Genomic DNA, 18,908 nt, shown 5'->3' with positions numbered 1-18,908 from the left:
ACTGGAACGTACCAATGCAGAATTCCACTCAAATATGCCCTGATCCTGTACCGTGCATAACCTCCCTGTCTCACTGGAACGTATCAATGCATAACTCCACACAAATAGGCCCTGAACCTGTAACCCTCCATAACCTCCCTGTCTCACTGGAACGTACCAATGCAGAACTCCACACAAATATGCCCTGAACCGGTACCCTCCATAACCTCCCTGTCTCTCTGGAACGTACCAATGCAGAATTCCACACAAATATGCCCTGAACGTGTACCCGCCCATAACCTCCTTGTCTCACTGGAACGCACCAATGCAGAACTCCACACAAATTTGCCCTGAACGTGTACCCCTCCATAACCTCCCTGTCTCACTGGAACGTACCAATGCAGAACTCCACACAAATATGCCCTGAACCTGTACCCTCCATAACCTTCTGTCTAACTGTAACGTACCATTGCAGAACACCACACAAATATGCCCTGAAAGTGTACCCGCCCATAACCCCCTTGTCTAACTGGAAGGCACCAATGCAGAACTCCACACAAATTTGCCCTGAACCTGTACCCCTCCATAACCTCCCTGTCTCACTGGAACGTACCAATGCAGAACTCCACACAAATATGCCCTGAACCTGTACCCTCAATAACCTCCCTGACTCACTGGAACATAGAAATGCAGAACTACACTCAAATATGCCCTGAACCTGTACCCCTCCATAACCTCCCAGTCTCACTGGAACGTACCATTGCAGAACACCACACAAATATGCCCTGAACCTGTACCCGACCATAACCCACCAGTCTCACTGGAGCGCACCAATGCCGATCTCCACTCAAATATGCCCTGATCCTATACCGTGCAAAACCTCTCTGTCTCACTGGAACGTACCATTACAGAACACCACACAAATATGCCCTGAACCTGTACCCCTCCATAACCTCCCTGTCTCACTGGAAAGTACCAATGCAGAACTCCACACAAATATGCCCTGAACCTGCACCCGACCATAACCTCCCTGTCTCACTGGAACGTACCAATGCAGAACTCCAGACAAATGTGCCCTGAACCTGTACACCTCCATAACCTCCCTGTCTCACTGGAACGTACCAATGCAGAACTCCACTCAAATAAGCCCTGAACCTGTAACCCTCCATAACCTCCCTGTCTCACTGGAACGAACCAATGCAGAATTCCACACAAATATGCCCTGAACGTGTACCCGCCCATAACCTCCTTGTCTCACTGGAACGCACCAATGCAGAACTCCACACAAATTTGCCCTGAACCTGTACCCCTCAATAACCTCCCTGTCTCACTGGAACGGACCAATGCAGAACTCCACTCAAATATGCCCTGATCCTGTACCGTGCATAAACTCCCTGTCGCACTGGAACGTACCAAAGCAGAATTCCACACAAATATGCCCTGAACGTGTACACGCCCATAACCTCCTTGTCTCACTGGAACGTACCAATGCAGCACTCCACACAAGTATGCCCTGAACCTGTACCCCTCCATAATCTCCTTGTCTCACTGGAACGCACCAATGCCGAACTCCACTCAAATATGCCCTGATCCTGTACCGTGCATAATCTCCCTGTCTCACTGGAACGTACCATTGCAGAACACCACACAAATATGCCCTGAACCTATACCCCTCCATACCCTCCCTGTCTCACTGGAACGTACCAGTGCAGAACTCCACACAAATATGCCCTGTACCTGTACTGGTCCATAACCTCCCTGTCTCATTGGATCGTCCCACTGCAGAACTCCACACAAATATGCCATGAACCGCTACCCTCCATAACCTCCCTGTGTCACTGGAAAGTACCAATGCAGAACTCCACACAAATATGCCCTGAACCTGTACCCGACCATAACCTCCCTGTCACACTGGAACGTACCACTGCAGAACTCCACACAAATATGCCCTGAACCTGTAGCCTCCATAACCTCCCTGTCTCACTGGAACGTACCAATGCAGAACTACACACAAACATTTCCTGAACCTGTACCCCTCCATAACCTCCCTGTCTCACTGGAACGTACCAATGCAGAACTCCACACAAATATGCCCTGAACCGGTTCCTTTCATAACCTCCCTGTCTCTCTGGAACGTACCAACGCAGAACTCCACACAAATATGCCGTGAAAATGTACCCTCCATAACCTCCCTGACGCACTGGAACGGTCCAATGCTGATCTACACACAAATATGCCCTGAACCTGTACCCGACCATAACCTCCCTGTCTCACTGGAACGCACCAATGCCGAACTCCACTCAAATATGCCCTGATCCTGTACCGTGCATAAACCTCCCTGTCTCACTGGAACGTACCAAAGCAGAATTCCTCACAAAAATGCCCTGAACGTGTACACGCCCATAACCTCCTTGTCTCACTGGAACGCACCAATGCAGAACTCCACACAAATTTGCCCTGAACCTGTACCCCTCCATAACCTCCTGTCTCACTGGAACGTACCAATGCAGAACTCCACACAAGTATGCCCTGAACCTGTACCCCTCCATAATCTCCCTGTCTCACTGGAACGCACCAATGCCGAACTCCACTCAAATATGCCCTGATCCTGTTCCGTGCATAATCTCCCTGTCTCACTGGAACGTACCAATGCAGAACTCCACACAAATAGGCCCTGAACCTGTAACCCTCCATAACCTCCCTGTCTCACTGGAACGTACCAGTGCAGAACTCCACACAAATATGCCCTGAACCTGTACTGGTCCATAACCTCCCTGTCTCATTGGATCGTCCCACTGCAGAACTCCACACAAATATGCCCTGAACCTGCACCTGACCATAACCTCCCTGTCTCACTGGAATGTACCAATGCAGAACTCCAGACAAATATGCCCTGAACCTGTAACCCTCCACAACCTCCCTGTCTCACTGGAACGTACCAATGCAGAACTCCACACAAATATGCCCTGATCCTGTACCGTGCATAAACCTCCCTGTCTCACTGGAACGTACCAATGCAGAATTCCACTCAAATATGCCCTGATCCTGTACCGTGCATAACCTCCCTGTCGCACTGGAACTTACCAAAGCAGAATTCCTCACAAAAATGCCCTGAACGCGTACACGCCCATAAACTCCTTGTCTCACTGGAACGCACCAATGCAGAACTCCACACCAATTTGCCGTGAACCTGTACCCCTCCATAACCTCCTGTCTCACTGGAACGTACCAATGCAGAACTCCACACAAGTATGCCCTGAACCTGTACCCCTCCATAATCTCCCTGTTTCACTGGAACGCACCAATGCCGAACACCCCTCAAATATGCCCTGATCCTGTACCGTGCATAATCTCCCTGTCTCACTGGAACGTACCAATGCAGAACTCCACACAAATAGGCCCTGAACCTGTAACCCTCCATAACCTCCCTGTCTCGCTGGAACGTACCAGTGCAGAACTCCACACAAATATGCCCTGAACCTGTACTGGTCCATAAACTCCCTGTCTCATTGGATCGTCCCACTGCAGAACTCCACACAAATATGCCATGAACCGGTACCCTCCATAACCTCCCTGTCTCACTGGAAAGTACCAATGCAGAACTCTACACAAATTTGCCCTGAACCTGTACCCCTCAATAACCTCCCTGTCTCACTGGAACGTACCAATGCAGAATTCCACTCAAATATGCCCTGATCCTGTACCGTGCATAACCTCCCTGTCTCACTGGAACGTACCATTGCAGAACACCACACAAATATGCCCTGAACCTGTACCCCTCCATAACCTTCCTGTCTCACTGGAAAGTACCAATGCAGAACTCCACACAAATATGCCCTGAACCTGCACACGAACATAACCTCCCTGTCTCACTGGAACTAACCAATGCAGAACCCCACACAAATAGGCCCTGAACCTGTAACCCTCCATAACCTCCCTGTCTCACTGGAACGTACCAATGCAGAACTCCACACAAATATGCCCTGAACCGGTTCCTTTCATAACCTCCCTGTCTCTCTGGAACGTACCAACGCAGAACTCCACACAAATCTGCCGTGAACCTGTACCCTCCATAACCTCCCTGACGCACTGGAACGGTCCAATGCTGATCTACACACAAATATGCCCTGAAACTGTACCTGACCATAACCTCCCTGTCTCACTGGAACGCACGAATGCCGAACTCCACTCAAATATGCCCTGATCCTGTACCGTGCATAAACCTCCCTGTCTCACTGGAACGTACCATTGCAGAACTCCACACAAATATGCCCTGAACCTGCACCTGACCATAACCTCCCTGTCTCACTGGAATGTACCAATGCAGAACTCCACACAAATATGCCCTGAACCTGTAACCCTCCATAACCTCCCTGTCTCACTGGAACGTACCAATGCAGAATTCCACACAAATGTGCCCTGATCCTGAACCGTGCATAAACCTCCCTGTCTCACTGGAACGTACCAATGCAGAATTCCACTCAAATATGCCCTGATCCTGTACCGTGCATAACCTCCCTGTCTCACTGGAACGTATCAATGCATAACTCCACACAAATAGGCCCTGAACCTGTAACCCTCCATAACCTCCCTGTCTCACTGGAACGTACCAATGCAGAACTCCACACAAATATGCCCTGAACCGGTACCCTCCATAACCTCCCTGTCTCTCTGGAACGTACCAATGCAGAATTCCACACAAATATGCCCTGAACGTGTACCCGCCCATAACCTCCTTGTCTCACTGGAACGCACCAATGCAGAACTCCACACAAATTTGCCCTGAACGTGTACCCCTCCATAACCTCCCTGTCTCACTGGAACGTACCAATGCAGAACTCCACAAAAATGTGCCCTGAAAGTGTACCCGCCCATAACCCCCTTGTCTAACTGGAAGGCACCAATGCAGAACTCCACACAAATTTGCCCTGAACCTGTACCCCTCCATAACCTCCCTGTCTCACTGGAACGTACCAATGCAGAACTCCACACAAATATGCCCTGAACCTGTACCCTCAATAACCTCCCTGACTCACTGGAACATAGAAATGCAGAACTACACTCAAATATGCCCTGAACCTGTACCCCTCCATAACCTCCCAGTCTCACTGGAACGTACCATTGCAGAACACCACACAAATATGCCCTGAACCTGTACCCGACCATAACCTACCAGTCTCACTGGAGCGCACCAATGCCGATCTCCACTCAAATATGCCCTGATCCTATACCGTGCAAAACCTCTCTGTCTCACTGGAACGTACCATTACCGAACACCACACAAATATGCCCTGAACCTGTACCCCTCCATAACCTCCCTGTCTCACTGGAAAGTACCAATGCAGAACTCCACACAAATATGCCCTGAACCTGCACCCGACCATAACCTCCCTGTCTCACTGGAACGTACCAATGCAGAACTCCAGACAAATGTGCCCTGAACCTGTACACCTCCATAACCTCCCTGTCTCACTGGAACGTACCAATGCAGAACTCCACTCAAATAAGCCCTGAACCTGTAACCCTCCATAACCTCCCTGTCTCACTGGAACGAACCAATGCAGAATTCCACACAAATATGCCCTGAACGTGTACCCGCCCATAACCTCCTTGTCTCACTGGAACGCAACAATGCAGAACTCCACACAAATTTGCCCTGAACCTGTACCCCTCAATAACCTCCCTGTCTCACTGGAACGGACCAATGCAGAACTCCACTCAAATATGCCCTGGTCCTGTACCGTGCATAACCTCCCTGTCGCACTGGAACGTACCAAAGCAGAATTCCACACAAATATGCCCTGAACGTGTACACGCCCATAACCTCCTTGTCTCACTGGAACGTACCAATGCCGAACTCCACTCAAATATGCCCTGATCCTGTACCGTGCATAATCTCCCTGTCTCACTGGAACGTACCATTGCAGAAGACCACACAAATATGCCCTGAACCTATACCCCTCCATACCCTCCCTGTCTCACTGGAACGTACCAGTGCAGAACTCCACACAAATATGCCCTGTACCTGTACTGGTCCATAACCTCCCTGTCTCATTGGATCGTCCCACTGCAGAACTCCACACAAATATGCCATGAACCGCTACCCTCCATAGCCTCCCTGTGTCACTGGAAAGTACCAATGCAGAACTCCACACAAATATGCCCTGAACCTGTACCCGACCATAACCTCCCTGTCTCACTGGAACGTACCACTGCAGAACTCCACACAAATATGCCCTGAACCTGTAGCCTCCATAACCTCCCTGTCTCACTGGAACGTACCAATGCAGAACTACACACAAACATTTCCTGAACCTGTACCCCTCCATAACCTCCCTGTCTCACTGGAACGTACCAATGCAGAACTCCACACAAATATGCCCTGAACCGGTTCCTTTCATAACCTCCCTGTCTCTCTGGAACGTACCAACGCAGAACTCCACACAAATATGCCGTGAACCTGTACCCTCCATAACCTCCCTGACGCACTGGAACGGTCCAATGCTGATCTACACACAAATATGCCCTGAACCTGTACCCGACCATAACCTCCCTGTCTCACTGGAACGCACCAATGCCGAACTCCACTCAAATATGCCCTGATCCTGTACCGTGCATAAACCTCCCTGTCTCACTGGAACGTACCAATGCAGAATTCCACTCAAATATGCCCTGATCCTGTACCGTGCATAACCTCCCTGTCTCACTGGAACGTATCAATGCATAACTCCACACAAATAGGCCCTGTACCTGTAACCCTCCATAACCTCCCTGTCTCACTGGAACGTACCAATGCAGAACTCCACACAAATATGCCCTGAACCGGTACCCTCCATTACCTCCCTGTCTCTCTGGAACGTACCAATGCAGAATTCCACACAAATATGCCCTGAACCTGTACCCCTCCATAACCTCCGTGTCTCACTGGAACCTACCAATGCAGAACTCCACACAAATATGCCCTGAACCTTTACCCTCCATAACCTTCTGTCTAACTGGAACGTACCATTGCAGAACACCACACAATTATGCCCTGAAAGTGTACCCGCCAATAACCCCCTTGTCTCACTGGAAGGCACCAATGCAGAACTCCACACAAATTTGCCCTGAACCTGTACCCCTCCATAACCTCCTATCTCACTGGAACGTACCAATGCAGATCTCCACACAAGTATGCCCTGAACCTGTACCCCTCCATAATCTCCCTGTGTCACTGGAACGCACCAATGCCGAACTCCACTCAAATATGCCCTGATCCTGTACCGTGCATAAACTCCTTGTCTCACTGGAACGTACCATTGCAGAACACCAGACAAATTTGCCCTGAACCTGTACCCCTCCATAACCTCCCTGTCTCACTGGAACGTACCAATGCAGAACTCCACACAAATATGCCCTGAACCTGTACCCTCAATAACCTCCCTGACTCACTGGAACATAGAAATGCAGAACTACACTCAAATATGCCCTGAACCTGTACCCCTCCATAACCTCCCAGTCTCACTGGAACGTACCATTGCAGAACACCACACAAATATGCCCTGAACCTGTACCCGACCATAACCTACCAGTCTCACTGGAGCGCACCAATGCCGATCTCCACTCAAATATGCCCTGATCCTATACCGTGCAAAACCTCTCTGTCTCACTGGAACGTACCATTACAGAACACCACACAAATATGCCCTGAACCTGTACCCCTCCATAACCTCCCTGTCTCACTGGAAAGTACCAATGCAGAACTCCACACAAATATGCCCTGAACCTGCACCCGACCATAACCTCCCTGTCTCACAGGAACGTACCAATGCAGAACTCCAGACAAATGTGCCCTGAACCTGTACACCTCCATAACCTCCCTGTCTCACTGGAACGTACCAATGCAGAACTCCACTCAAATAAGCCCTGAACCTGTAACCCTCCATAACCTCCCTGTCTCACTGGAACGAACCAATGCAGAATTCCACACAAATATGCCCTGAACGTGTACCCGCCCATAACCTCCTTGTCTCACTGGAACGCACCAATGCAGAACTCCACACAAATTTGCCCTGAACCTGTACCCCTCAATAACCTCCCTGTCTCACTGGAACGGACCAATGCAGAACTCCACTCAAATATGCCCTGATCCTGTACCGTGCATAACCTCCCTGTCGCACTGGAACGTACCAAAGCAGAATTCCACACAAATATGCCCTGAACGTGTACACGCCCATAACCTCCTTGTCTCACTGGAACGTACCAATGCAGAACTCCACACAAGTATGCCCTGAACCTGTACCCCTCCATAATCTCCTTGTCTCACTGGAACGCACCAATGCCGAACTCCACTCAAATATGCCCTGATCCTGTACCGTGCATAATCTCCCTGTCTCACTGGAACGTACCATTGCAGAACACCACACAAATATGCCCTGAACCTGTACCCCTCCATAACCTTCCTGTCTCACTGGAAAGTACCAATGCAGAACTCCACACAAATATGCCCTGAACCTGCACCCGAACATAACCTCCCTGTCTCACTGGAACTAACCAATGCAGAACCCCACACAAATAGGCCCTGAACCTGTAACCCTCCATAAACTCCCTGTCTCACTGGAACGTACCAATGCAGAACTCCACACAAATATGCCCTGAACCGGTTCCTTTCATAAACTCCCTGTCTCTCTGGAACGTACCAACGCAGAACTCCACACAAATCTGCCGTGAACCTGTACCCTCCATAACCTCCCTGACGCACTGGAACGGTCCAATGCTGATCTACACACAAATATGCCCTGAAACTGTACCTGACCATAACCTCCCTGTCTCACTGGAACGCACGAATGCCGAACTCCACTCAAATATGCCCTGATCCTGTACCGTGCATAAACCTCCCTGTCTCACTGGAACGTACCATTGCAGAACTCCACACAAATATGCCCTGAACCTGCAGCTGACCATAACCTCCCTGTCTCACTGGAATGTACCAATGCAGAACTCCACACAAATATACCCTGAACCTGTAACCCTCCATAACCTCCCTGTCTCACTGGAACGTACCAATGCAGAACTCCACACAAATATGCCCTGATCCTGAACCGTGCATAAACCTCCCTGTCTCACTGGAACGTATCAATGCATAACTCCACACATATAGGCCCTGAACCTGTAACCCTCCATAAACTCCCTGTCTCACTGGAACGTACCAATGCAGAACTCCACACAAATATGCCCTGAACCGGTACCCTCCATAACCTCCCTGTCTCTCTGGAACGTACCAATGCAGAATTCCACACAAATATGCCCTGAACGTGTACCCGCCCATAACCTCCTTGTCTCACTGGAACGCACCAATGCAGAACTCCACACAAATTTGCCCTGAACGTGTACCCCTCCATAACCTCCCTGTCTCACTGGAACGTACCAATGCAGAACTCCACACAAATATGCCCTGAACCTGTACCCTCCATAACCTTCTGTCTAACTGTAACGTACCATTACAGAACACCACACAAATATGCCCTGAAAGTGTACCCGCCCATAACCCCCTTGTCTAACTGGAAGGCACCAATGCAGAACTCCACACAAATTTGCCCTGAACCTGTACCCCTCCATAACCTCCCTGTCTCACTGGAACGTACCAATGCAGAACTCCACACAAATATGCCCTGAACCTCTACCCTCAATAACCTCCCTGACTCACTGGAACATAGAAATGCAGAACTACACTCAAATATGCCCTGAACCTGTACCCCTCCATAACCTCCTAGTCTCACTGGAACGTACCATTGCAGAACACCACACAAATATGCCCTGAACCTGTACCCGACCATAACCTACCAGTCTCACTGGAGCGCACCAATGCCGATCTCCACTCAAATATGCCCTGATCCTATACCGTGCAAAACCTCTCTGTCTCACTGGAACGTACCATTACAGAACACCACACAAATATGCCCTGAACCTGTACCCCTCCATAACCTCCCTGTCTCACTGGAAAGTACCAATGCAGAACTCCACACAAATATGCCCTGAACCTGCACCCGACCATAACCTCCCTGTCTCACTGGAACGTACCAATGCAGAACTCCAGACAAATGAGCCCTGAACCTGTACACCTCCATAACCTCCCTGTCTCACTGGAACGTACCAATGCAGAACTCCACTCAAATAAGCCCTGAACCTGTAACCCTCCATAACCTCCCTGTCTCACTGGAACGAACCAATGCAGAATTCCACACAAATATGCCCTGAACGTGTACCCGCCCATAACCTCCTTGTCTCACTGGAACGCACCAATGCAGAACTCCACACAAATTTGCCCTGAACCTGTACCCCTCAATAACCTCCCTGTCTCACTGGAACGGACCAATGCAGAACTCCACTCAAATATGCCCTGATCCTGTACCGTGCATAACCTCCCTGTCGCACTGGAACGTACCAAAGCAGAATTCCACACAAATATGCCCTGAACGTGTACACGCCCATAACCTCCTTGTCTCACTGGAACGTACCAATGCAGCACTCCACACAAGTATGCCCTGAACCTGTACCCCTCCATAATCTCCTTGTCTCACTGGAACGCACCAATGCCGAACTCCACTCAAATATGCCCTGATCCTGTACCGTGCATAATCTCCCTGTCTCACTGGAACGTACCATTGCAGAACACCACACAAATATGCCCTGAACCTATACCCCTCCATACCCTCCCTGTCTCACTGGAACGTACCAGTGCAGAACTCCACACAAATATGCCCTGTACCTGTACTGGTCCATAACCTCCCTGTCTCATTGGATCGTCCCACTGCAGAACTCCACACAAATATGCCATGAACCGCTACCCCCCATAGCCTCCCTGTGTCACTGGAAAGTACCAATGCAGAACTCCACACAAATATGCCCTGAACCTGTACCCGACCATAACCTCCCTGTCTCACTGGAACGTACCACTGCAGAACTCCACACAAATATGCCCTGAACCTGTAGCCTCCATAACCTCCCTGTCTCACTGGAACGTACCAATGCAGAACTACACACAAACATTTCCTGAACCTGTACCCCTCCATAACCTCCCTGTCTCACTGGAACGTACCAATGCAGAACTCCACACAAATATGCCCTGAACCGGTTCCTTTCATAACCTCCCTGTCTCTCTGGAACGTACCAACGCAGAACTCCACACAAATATGCCGTGAACCTGTACCCTCCATAACCTCCCTGACGCACTGGAACGGTCCAATGCTGATCTACACACAAATATGCCCTGAACCTGTACCCGACCATAACCTCCCTGTCTCACTGGAACGCACCAATGCCGAACTCCACTCAAATATGCCCTGATCCTGTACCGTGCATAAACCTCCCTGTCTCACTGGAACGTACCAATGCAGAATTCCACTCAAATATGCCCTGATCCTCTACCGTGCATAACCTCCCTGTCTCACAGGAACGTATCAATGCATAACTCCACACAAATAGGCCCTGTACCTGTAACCCTCCATAACCTCCCTGACTCACTGGAACGTACCAATGCAGAACTCCACACAAATATGCCCTGAACCTTTACCCTCCATAACCTTCTGTCTAACTGGAACGTACCATTGCAGAACACCACACAATTATGCCCTGAAAGTGTACCCGCCAATAACCCCCTTGTCTCACTGGAAGGCACCAATGCAGAACTCCACACAAATTTGCCCTGAACCTATACCCCTCCATAACCTCCTATCTCACTGGAACGTACCAATGCAGATCTCCACACAAGTATGCCCTGAACCTGTACCCCTCCATAATCTCCCTGTGTCACTGGAACGCACCAATGCCGAACTCCACTCAAATATGCCCTGATCCTGTACCGTGCATAAACTCCTTGTCTCACTGGAACGTACCATTGCAGAACACCAGACAAATTTGCCCTGAACCTGTACCCCTCCATAACCTCCCTGTCTCACTGGAACGTACCAATGCAGCACTCCACACAAATATGCCCTGAACCTGTACCCTCAATAACCTCCCTGACTCACTGGAACATAGAAATGCAGAACTACACTCAAATATGCCCTGAACCTGTACCCCTCCATAACCTCCCAGTCTCACTGGAACGTACCATTGCAGAACACCACACAAATATGCCCTGAACCTGTACCCGACCATAACCTACCAGTCTCACTGGAGCGCACCAATGCCGATCTCCACTCAAATATGCCCTGATCCTATACCGTGCAAAACCTCTCTGTCTCACTGGAACGTACCATTACAGAACACCACACAAATATGCCCTGAACCTGTACCCCTCCATAACCTCCCTGTCTCACTGGAAAGTACCAATGCAGAACTCCACACAAATATGCCCTGAACCTGCACCCGACCATAACCTCCCTGTCTCACTGGAACGTACCAATGCAGAACTCCAGACAAATGTGCCCTGAACCTGTACACCTCCATAACCTCCCTGTCTCACTGGAACGTACCAATGCAGAACTCCACTCAAATAAGCCCTGAAGCTGTAACCCTCCATAACCTCCCTGTCTCACTGGAACGAACCAATGCAGAATTCCACACAAATATGCCCTGAACGTGTACCCGCCCATAACCTCCTTGTCTCACTGGAACGCACCAATGCAGAACTCCACACAAATTTGCCCTGAACCTGTACCCCTCAATAACCTCCCTGTCTCACTGGAACGGACCAATGCAGAACTCCACTCAAATATGCCCTGATCCTGTACCGTGCATAACCTCCCTGTCGCACTGGAACGTACCAAAGCAGAATTCCACACAAATATGCCCTGAACGTGTACACGCCCATAACCTCCTTGTCTCACTGGAACGTACCAATGCAGAACTCCACACAAGTATGCCCTGAACCTCTACCCCTCCATAATCTCCTTGTCTCACTGGAACGCACCAATGCCGAACTCCACTCAAATATGCCCTGATCCTGTACCGTGCATAATCTCCCTGTCTCACTGGAACGTACCATTGCAGAACACCACACAAATATGCCCTGAACCTGTACCCCTCCATAACCTTCCTGTCTCACTGGAAAGTACCAATGCAGAACTCCACACAAATATGCCCTGAACCTGCACCCGAACATAACCTCCCTGTCTCACTGGAACTAACCAATGCAGAACTCCACACAAATTTGCCCTGAACCTGTACCCCTCCATAACCTCCCTGTCTCACTGGAACGTACCAATGCAGAACTCCACACAAATATGCCCTGAACCTGTACCCTCAATAACCTCCCTGACTGACTGGAGCATAGAAATGCAGAACTACACTCAAATATGCCCTGAACCTGTACCCCTCCATAACCTCCCAGTCTCACTGGAACGTACCATTGCAGAACACCACACAAATATGCCCTGAACCTGTACCCGACCATAACCTACCAGTCTCACTGGAGCGCACCAATGCCGATCTCCACTCAAATATGCCCTGATCCTATACCGTGCAAAACCTCTCTGTCTCACTGGAACGTACCATTACAGAACACCACACAAATATGCCCTGAACCTGTACCCCTCCATAACCTCCCTGTCTCACTGGAAAGTACCAATGCAGAACTCCACACAAATATGCCCTGAACCTGCACCCGACCATAACCTCCCTGTCTCACTGGAACGTACCAATGCAGAACTCCAGACAAATGAGCCCTGAACCTGTACACCTCCATAACCTCCCTGTCTCACTGGAACGTACCAATGCAGAACTCCACTCAAATAAGCCCTGAACCTGTAACCCTCCATAACCTCCCTGTCTCACTGGAACGAACCAATGCAGAATTCCACACAAATATGCCCTGAACGTGTACCCGCCCATAACCTCCTTGTCTCACTGGAACGCACCAATGCAGAACTCCACACAAATTTGCCCTGAACCTGTACCCCTCAATAACCTCCCTGTCTCACTGGAACGGACCAATGCAGAACTCCACTCAAATATGCCCTGATCCTGTACCGTGCATAACCTCCCTGTCGCACTGGAACGTACCAAAGCAGAATTCCACACAAATATGCCCTGAACGTGTACACGCCCATAACCTCCTTGTCTCACTGGAACGTACCAATGCAGCACTCCACACAAGTATGCCCTGAACCTGTACCCCTCCATAATCTCCTTGTCTCGCTGGAACGCACCAATGCCGAACTCCACTCAAATATGCCCTGATCCTGTACCTTGCATAATCTCCCTGTCTCACTGGAACGTACCATTGCAGAACACCACACAAATATGCCCTGAACCTATACCCCTCCATACCCTCCCTGTCTCACTGGAACGTACCAGTGCAGAACTCCACACAAATATGCCCTGTACCTGTACTGGTCCATAACCTCCCTGTCTCATTGGATCGTCCCACTGCAGAACTCCACACAAATATGCCATGAACCGCTACCCTCCATAGCCTCCCTGTGTCACTGGAAAGTACCAATGCAGAACTCCACACAAATATGCCCTGAACCTGTACCCGACCATAACCTCCCTGTCTCACTGGAACGTACCACTGCAGAACTCCACACAAATATGCCCTGAACCTGTAGCCTCCATAACCTCCCTGTCTCACTGGAACGTACCAATGCAGAACTACACACAAACATTTCCTGAACCTGTACCGCTCCATAACCTCCCTGTCTCACTGGAACGTACCAATGCAGAACTCCACACAAATATGCCCTGAACCGGTTCCTTTCATAACCTCCCTGTCTCTCTGGAACGTACCAACGCAGAACTCCACACAAATATGCCGTGAACCTGTACCCTCCATAACCTCCCTGACGCACTGGAACGGTCCAATGCTGATCTACACACAAATATGCCCTGAACCTGTACCCGACCATAACCTCCCTGTCTCACTGGAACGCACCAATGCCGAACTCCACTCAAATATGCCCTGATCCTGTACCGTGCATAAACCTCCCTGTCTCACTGGAACGTACCAATGCAGAATTCCACTCAAAAATGCCCTGATCCTGTACCGTGCATAACCTCCCTGTCTCACTGGAACGTATCAATGCATAACTCCACACAAATAGGCCCTGTACCTGTAACCCTCCATAACCTCCCTGTCTCACTGGAACGTACCAATGCAGAACTCCACACAAATATGCCCTGAACCGGTACCCTCCATAACCTCCCTGTCTCTCTGGAACGTACCAATGCAGAATTCCACACAAATATGCCCTGAACGTGTACCCGCCCATAACCTCCTTGTCTCACTGGAACGCACCAATGCAGAACTCCACACAAATTTGCCCTGAACCTGTACCCCTCCATAACCTCCCTGTCTCACTGGAACGTACCAATGCAGAACACCACACAATTATGCCCTGAAAGTGTACCCGCCAATAACCCCCTTGTCTCACTGGAAGGCACCAATGCAGAATTCCACACAAATATGCCCTGAACGTGTACCCGCCCATAACCTCCTTGTCTCACTGGAACGCACCAATGCAGAACTCCACACAAATTTGCCCTGAACCTGTACCCCTCCATAACCTCCCTGTCTCACTGGAACGTACCAATGCAGAACTCCACACAAATATGCCCTGAACCTGTACCCTCAATAACCTCCCTGACTCACTGGAACATAGAAATGCAGAACTACACTCAAATATGCCCTGAACCTGTACCCCTCCATAACCTCCCAGTCTCACTGGAACGTACCATTGCAGAACACCACACAAATATGCCCTGAACCTGTACCCGACCATAACCTACCAGTCTCACTGGAGCGCACCAATGCCGATCTCCACTCAAATATGCCCTGATCCTATACCGTGCAAAACCTCTCTGTCTCACTGGAACGTACCATTACAGAACACCACACAAATATGCCCTGAACCTGTACCCCTCCATAACCTCCCTGTCTCACTGGAAAGTACCAATGCAGAACTCCACACAAATATGCCCTGAACCTGCACCCGACCATAACCTCCCTGTCTCACTGGAACGTACCAATGCAGAACTCCAGACAAATGTGCCCTGAACCTGTACACCTCCATAACCTCCCTGTCTCACTGGAACGTACCAATGCAGAACTCCACTCAAATAAGCCCTGAACCTGTAACCCTCCATAACCTCCCTGTCTCACTGGAACGAACCAATGCAGAATTCCACACAAATATGCCCTGAACGTGTACCCGCCCATAACCTCCTTGTCTCACTGGAACGCACCAATGCAGAACTCCACACAAATTTGCCCTGAACCTGTACCCCTCAATAACCTCCCTGTCTCACTGGAACGGACCAATGCAGAACTCCACTCAAATATGCCCTGATCCTGTACCGTGCATAACATCCCTGTCGCACTGGAACGTACCAAAGCAGAATTCCACACAAATATGCCCTGAACGTGTACACGCCCATAACCTCCTTGTCTCACTGGAACGTACCAATGCAGAACTCCACACAAGTATGCCCTGAACCTGTACCCCTCCATAATCTCCTTGTCTCACTGGAACGCACCAATGCCGAACTCCACTCAAATATGCCCTGATCCTGTACCGTGCATAATCTCCCTGTCTCACTGGAACGTACCATTGCAGAACACCACACAAATATGCCCTGAACCTATACCCCTCCATAACCTCCCTGTCTCACTGGAACGTACCAGTGCAGAACTCCACACAAATATGCCCTGTACCTGTACTGGTCCATAACCTCCCTGTCTCATTGGATCGTCCCACTGCAGAACTCCACACAAATATGCCATGAACCGGTACCCTCCATAACCTCCCTGTGTCACTGGAAAGTACCAATGCAGAACTCCACACAAATATGCCCTGAACCTGTACCCGAGCATAACCTCCCTGTCTCACTGGAACGTACCACTGCAGAACTCCACACAAATATGCCCTGAACCTGTAGCCTCCATAACCTCCCTGTCTCACTGGAACGTACCAATGCAGAACTACACACAAACATTTCCTGAACCTGTACCCCTCCATAACCTCCCTGTCTCACTGGAACGTACCAATGCAGAACTCCACACAAATATGCCCTGAACCGGTTCCTTTCATAACCTCCCTGTCTCTCTGGTACGTACCAACGCAGAACTCCACACAAATATGCCGTGAACCTGTACAACCCATAACCTCCCTGACGCACTGGAACGGTCCAATGCTGATCTACACACAAATATGCCCTGAACCTGTACCCGACCATAACCTCCCTGTCTCACTGGAACGCACCAATGCCGAACTCCACTCAAATATGCCCTGATCCTGTACCGTGCATAAACCTCCCTGTCTCACTGGAACGTACCAATGCAGAATTCCACTCAAATATGCCCTGATCCTGTACCGTGCATAACCTCCCTGTCTCACTGGAACGTATCAATGCATAACTCCACACAAATAGGCCCTGTACCTGTAACCCTCCATAACCTCCCTGTCTCACTGGAACGTACCAATGCAGAACTCCACACAAATATGCCCTGAACCGGTACCCTCCATAACCTCCCTGTCTCTCTGGAACGTACCAATGCAGAATTCCACACAAATATGCCCTGAACGTGTACCCGCCCATAACCTCCTTGTCTCACTGGAACGCACCAATGCAGAACTCCACACAAATTTGCCCTGAACCTGTACCCCTCCATAACCTCCCTGTCTCACTGGAACGTACCAATGCAGAACTCCACACAAATATGCCCTGAACCTGTACCCTCCATAACCTTCTGTCTAACTGGAACGTACCATTGCAGAACACCACAAAATTATGCCCTGAAAGTGTACCCGCCCATAACCCCCTTGTCTCACTGGAAGGCACCAATGCAGAACTCCACACAAATTTGCCCTGAACCTGTACCCCTCCATAACCTCCCTGTCTCACTGGAACGCACCAATGCCGAACTCCACTCAAATAAGCCCTGATCCTGTACCGTGCATAAACTCCTTGTCTCACTGGAACGTACCATTGCAGAACACCACACAAATATGCCCTGAACCTATACCCCTCCATAACCTCCCTGTCTCACTGGAACGTACCAGTGCAGAACTCCACACAAATATGCCCTGAACCTGTACTGGTCCATAACCACCCTGTCTCATTGGATCGTCCCACTGCAGAACTCCACACAAATATGCCATGAACCGGTACCCTCCATAACCTCCCTGTCTCACTGGAAAGTACCAATGCAGAACTCTACACAAATTTGAACTGAACCTGTACCCCTCAATAACCTCCCTGTCTCACTGGAACGTACCAATGCAGAATTCCACTCAAATATGCCCTGATCCTGTACCGTGCATAACCTCCCTGTCTCACTGGAACGTACCATTGCAGAACACCACACAAATATGCCCTGAACCTGTAGCCCTCACTAACCTCCCTGTCTCACTGGAAAGTACCAATGCAGAACTCCACACAAATATGCCCTGAACCTGCAACCGACCATAACCTCCCTGTCTCACTGGAACGTACCAATGTAGAACTACACACAAATAGGCCCTGAACCTGTAACCCTCCATAACCTCCCTGTCTCACTGGAACGTACCAATGCAGAACTCCACACAAATATGCCCTGAACCGGTTCCTTTCATAACCTCCCTGTCTCTCTCGAACGTACCAACGCAGAACTCCACACAAATATGCCGTGAACCTGTACCCTCCATAACCTCCTATCTCACTGGAACGTACCAATGCAGATCTCCACACAAGTATGCCCTGAACCTGTACCCCTCCATAATCTCCCTGTGTCACTGGAACGCACCAATGCCGAACTCCACTCAAATATGCCCTGATCCTGTACCGTGCATAAACTCCTTGTCTCACTGGAACGTACCATTGCAGAACACCAGACAAATTTGCCCGGAACCTGTACCCCTCCATAACCTCCCTGTCTCACTGGAACGTACCAATGCAGAACTCCACACAAATATGCCCTGAACCTGTACCCTCAATAACCTCCCTGACTCACTGGAACATAGAAATGCAGA

Source organism: Hemitrygon akajei, unplaced genomic scaffold (assembly GCF_048418815.1).
Source record: "Hemitrygon akajei unplaced genomic scaffold, sHemAka1.3 Scf000066, whole genome shotgun sequence".
Lineage (NCBI taxonomy): Eukaryota > Metazoa > Chordata > Chondrichthyes > Myliobatiformes > Dasyatidae > Hemitrygon > Hemitrygon akajei.
Note: the sequence above shows the minus strand (reverse complement) of the source record.